Consider the following 5,795-nt stretch of genomic DNA (forward strand, 5'->3'; position numbering starts at 1 on the left):
CCTGCAGCAGGTCCAGATCCGGTCCCTGCAGCAGGTCCAGATCCGGTCCCTGCAGCAGGTCCAGATCCGGTCCCTGCAGCAGGTCCAGATCAGATTCCTGCAGCAGGTCCAGATCCGGTTCCTGCAGCAGGTCCAGATCCGGTTCCTGCAGCAGGTCCAGATCCGGGTCAGTTTGAGTCCGACTGCCAGGTTTAAGGCCCACCTGCTTCATCTGGAGGTTGGACATCAAAGGTTGGTTTTGTGTTCTGATATTTGGTGGATCCTGTTTGAGGAACGTTTATCAGCTGTGGTGAGGAATCCTGTAGTTTTTATGATTCTTCACAGAGTTGCTGCTGTAACAGGACTGGTGGCTGGTCAGTGACTGGATGTGTCTCTGCCCCGCTGGATGAACGATGTGTGAACACAAACTGAAAACATGTGAATGAAAGTCGACTGTTTGGCTTCGAATGACGTTTGAAAACCGACTGAGAAACAGAAAAAATCAGAAGTTTTGGCCAGAAAGACAAACAAAGCAAAGCTAATTTAAAATCTGCCAATGAGATCAAACTGGAGGAAATGGACCAGGTGTACCTTCTATGGAAAAGGAATCGGAACACAAAACTGAGCAACACAGAATCTTACCAAGTTTCTGGTCTAGTTTCTACTGCAAATGTCTTAGTATAATTGAAATAATTGAACATTAATAAAATAATGTTCAACCAGAGATAATTTCAGCTCCAAACATTTTCTGCCAGTTGAACCAGAACCATCAACATGAAGGAATTATTGACTTAACAAGCTGGTATTATGGCTGAAACGTTACTTATGGATCAGTTTTATCTTATTTCAGGTGTGTTAAGATTCTGCCCTAGAAACTAGATGTAGTTTTTGCAGTGTAAGCTGTGGATACTTTCTGTTGAAGAGACGAGCAGAGAAAGTTCAGAGACGCTGAGTGAAGCTCAGCTGAACGGTGGAGTCAGGAGAACTTCTGCATGAAAACCAAACGTTAAAACATGTCATTGAACCTGAAGCTGCTCTGGCTCAGGCAGTCAGTTCAGCTTCTAGCTGTTCTATGTCTATGTAAACAGGTCAGTCTAGAGCTGAACTCTCCAGTTTCAGCGTTTTTCCAGAAGAATCCTCTGCTGTTGTGCCTTATCTGACTCACTTGGCAGCAAAATGCACAACCTGAAGCTGGTTTCAGTGAATCTGGACCTGGATTCAGGATTCAGGTTCAGTCTGAGCACAAACCCAACCAGCCAGCTGTGGGCGAGGCCAGGTGGCGCTGTGGAGCCCATGTTTGGGTCAGAGGGGCTCTGGGAATCTGCTCCTTCCTTCCCTGTTTAAACCAAAAGCTGCTTCTTCACCTCTGACATCCAAACTCGGAGAAAATGCACAGAAAACGTGATTTCTTCTTCATTCTTACTGTCGTTCTATTTATTGTGTAATAGATGCAATACGGCGTTGTGTCACCGCGGTGAGTGATGCTGTATGTTCTTCACACAGGACATTAATACAATAATAACGATGATGTTTTGAAGTTTTTGTGGATTTTTCCAGGCATCTTCTCACTGCTTCAACCACGTCGCTCCGTTTACACCGCAGCTGGTTTCAGGCGGCTGTCGACCCGTTTTTACTCCGTTTCCACATCAGTCCTGCAGAAACCTCATATCTCACAGAGCCGCCTGGACAACCGGTCCGGACACCTGGACGCCTTTCATTCAGGACTAAACTTACAGGAAATGTTCGGCATCGTAGATTATTTAGAGCTAAAACAAGCTGAGAAATGTCTAAAATTAAATCAGAACAGGAGACAAAAGTTTCCTGAAGCCAGTAGTTAGACAGCAGCAGAGTGAAACTTTATAACTGGAGAAAAAAATCAAATTAAAATGTATTTTTTGGTCCCGAGTTAAAAACGAGTCTGAAGCTTTTCTTCTGCAGACAGCCGGTGAAACCCGGGTGTAAAGAGGGACAGCCGTGCCTCAGTGACCCCCTGCTGTTTTAGACGCACTATACTACTATAACATGAAGATATATATATATATACATATACTTTTTAGTACTTTGAGTTGAAATACTTTTTAGTATTTTGCAAATAAATGTGTCTGTATATAAAAGAAAAAGCCTCCTGTAATAAATGACAGTTTAATATTGAATCAGAAGTTTGTTTGTTTGGTACCAGAACATTTTATTAGTAATCAAGCCAAAGGTCCAGAGGCTCGTTTCCAGGCCTCTGGAGATAAAGATGCTGATGAGACATTAATGATTTTACTGGAGGTGCAGGATGGATGGTCTGGAGGACTGGACCCGGTCGGTTCTGTTCTGATGATCGGCCTGCAGCAGCTTGAACGTTTCATACAACATGACAGACTGATGAACGTCGTCAGTTAAAACCTGCTGCATCATTGCAGGTTTTTAACCTTCACCTGGAAACAAACAGGTTGAACTGAACTTTGACCTCAGGAATGCAGGTGAGCGATGAACAGGTGAGCATCGTCACAGAACATCACTTTCACATTAAACAATCCAACCAAAATGAATTTATAAAAAGCATTGTTTTATTTACATGAAATAATAAAAAGTCTTTGTTCTGTTTATACATTCATGTTCTGACAGATGGACTCAAACTGGAGAAGAAATTTAAACCAATTTATTTGAATTTTAGCTGCTAGTTTATCATTAAATGTCCGTATGAAACCCAGTGGTTTGGTTCTGGTCAGATTGAAGTGAACTTCAGCTCATCTGCAACGTAAAGAGTGGCAGTGACTGCCGTCTTAACCTGACGGGGTTCTGTGGGGGTGGCAAAGCACACCCCATGTACCGAGGCCTCAGCCCTCATGACAGGGGTCACAGGTTCGATTCCCAGCCTGGTAACGTTTGCTGCATGTCCTCCCCGTCTCTCATCCTCCTTCCTGTCAAACTACTTTCAAATAAAGGCCACTAGAACCAACAAAACCTTTAAAAAAAGGTCTTGAACCAGGGGGCCCAAAGGCATCCTGCATGTTTTATTCTCTCCCTGGTGGTAACAACCTTTTCAGCAGGTCAATGTTCTCCTTAGGTCTCTAATGAGCATCATTTGATCCAGGTGCGTTAAACCAGGGAGAGACTAAAACCTGCAGGATGCCGGGCCGACCCTGGGCCCCCCAGGGCCCCCCCTGGCCCCCCAGACCCCCCCAGACCCAAACCGACGCACTGCTGTCAAAAATATAAACACCTCTTGTCGAATATTGTTTCCATGTGGAGGCAACAACTGTAAGTGAGCATTTGCTGACATTGTACAAAAAAAATAGTCTTGATTTGTGTATAATTTTTAATCCAAGCTGCTGTCAGTGAGCATTAATACTCAGTGATCAGACAAAAGGAGGGACAGCTGGACAATCATTGGACTTTGGACAATAAAAGTTTGTCACCAGTCATAAAGCCTCACATGTTGGACGCTGGACGTCCAGCAGCTGCTCGGCTCCATGTCCGTTATCTGACCATCGGCCGTTTAACTGGCTCTACTGCAGATCACATCAACATGCATGCTCTGCAAATTCCCCCTAAATGGCCCCATCGTGTTCAAACTACTGTCAATCCGCCACAAACGGCCGAACCACGATGTTATTAAAGTTGATATGAAGATCAGTAATTACTGAGAATATAGTTTGAGTTTCTCTATATGGCGTAAATCCAAAGGTTCATAAAACTCATATTTTACATGGGGCGTTTCTAGTTTTGCTCGGTGTAGATATCTCTAACAATCTGTTTCCCCTGCGATGGCACAACAAGCATCATGAGGGAATGTAAGGCTTTGCTTTCCCTTGTAAGTTAAGGGAGGTAATTTTGTTCACAGGCTCTTATTTTGAAACATGAAACACTTCTGGGCTCACCATTGCCTCGACTGGGTTGTGTTGATCTGAGAAATTTGTGAAAAGCTTCTGATTAAGTTCCTAAAGTTCAAACATAATCTGCCAGTTTAAGTTTAAATGTTACATCCTGCTGCTCATGGCTGCAGTTCACCGTCGCTCAGCTTCCTTCACTCTGATCTGACACGACATATTTTAATATAACAATATGAAATAAAAAGACCTAGGAATAAAAACAAAGTTTAAAAAGTCCATGAAATATGTAATGTAGCTTTACAAGTGTCACAAAATAAAACACCTGTCATGTTGCATGAGGGAGTTCCTTCAAAAACACAAACCATAAATCCAAGGGAACTCAACCAGCGAAAAGACACAAGGAAAACATGGGGCAGAACGGGAAAATAAACGGGAGGAACCAGCAAGGAGTGACTGGGAAAGAGGTGCTTAAGTACTGGGAGGTTGAATCCTGAGACAATGGACCTGGGATTATTAACTAGCTGGTTACAGGAAGAGAGAGAAGGTGGCACAGGGACTAGGTCAGTGGTTCCCAAACTTAGTTGTAGAGAGACTCTGTTATATGATGGATGGGGGGTACAGAGACTCTAAGTGACTCCCTGCTATACTCTTCCATGTGTCCCTCCCCTCCTCCCACCTCTCAGCATTCATTGTTTTTTTTGTTTTGTTTTGTGGTTGTTTTTTTTTCATTCATCCATCCTGCGTCCCCCCTGTGATGGCACGGTGCCCCCCTTAGGGGGCGCACCCCACAGTTTGGGAAGCTCTGGACTAGGCAATGAACCAAACAGAGAAGCAAAGTAAACCTAGTTAAACTACTATAATAACTAGTCACAAGAAATAATAAACCTGAATCACTAAGAAAGGACTGAACCAAAGTATGAAAAAGAGCCATGGCTGATCTAATGAAGACAGAAATGAACAAAATTCAAAACCAATTCAAAAACCCAAGATCCCGACAACACATTCTGAAGTAAATGTATAAAAAATGACTGACATCTCGACATGAATCTTTTTATTTCATGTGCTAATTAATTTATTGCAGTGTTTAATAATTTATCAATAACTGTTTAATTTTGAATGTAGTGACTTCATAAAAATAATCGACAGTGTGAATCTTTAAAGCTGATGTAATGTTTCCTTTTGGTCACATCGTGTTCAGAACCATCCTCAGGATCTCTGGATCAAATGGAAACCTCGTTGGTCCACCAGGTACAGATTTCTGGGCTCTTCCTGAGTGAAAACATTAATATTGTTTCTAAATGAATATGAACTTGTTCCTTTGGATTATTTGAAGTCTGCATTTTGTGGTGATTTTGACCATTTCTCATTTTTTGCACATAAATGCTACATTGTTGCTTGGATTTTCAGAGACGTGTCAATAGAACAAAATATGTTTTTACTAAAACATCTATAAAGAGAAAATCAGAACATCTGGTTTTAAGTGGTCTCTTCATCTTTTCTAGATCCATATCTATATTTCAGGATTGATAGAAATCATTTTGAATTAGTTTAAAATATTGAAAATACTGGCATACTGGTGACCTTTCATCCAGTTTCCTCTTTAGCCGTTTCATTTCTGTCTGATTTGTCCCTGCAGAGGAAGAGCTGGAAGGTTTCTGGAGACGGAGGGAGCCTCACCGGGCCTGCTCCTCCAGAGACGCTCTGATGACGGAAACATCAGAGCGATTTTACACTTTGTGGTCAGCTGGGTTTGACCTCTAACCCTCAGGTGATGCCACGTCGTTCTGTAACGTTTTTAATAGCACATTTTGATTCAACACTAAAGGAAAAATCTGTTCTCTTTAAGTTTCACTCAGATTTTTCTAAATCATAAAGTTCTAATAAATAAGCGTCTTAGTGAAACCTGGTGGTTTGGCCCTGCCAGCATGTCGAGGTGACACTGAATGACAGGAAATAAGGAGATGGTTGAATTAAAGTTTGGTGATTTAAATGATG

The sequence above is a fragment of the Poecilia formosa genome, unplaced genomic scaffold, assembly GCF_000485575.1.
Source record: "Poecilia formosa unplaced genomic scaffold, Poecilia_formosa-5.1.2 Scaffold497, whole genome shotgun sequence".
NCBI classification, from domain to species: domain Eukaryota; kingdom Metazoa; phylum Chordata; class Actinopteri; order Cyprinodontiformes; family Poeciliidae; genus Poecilia; species Poecilia formosa.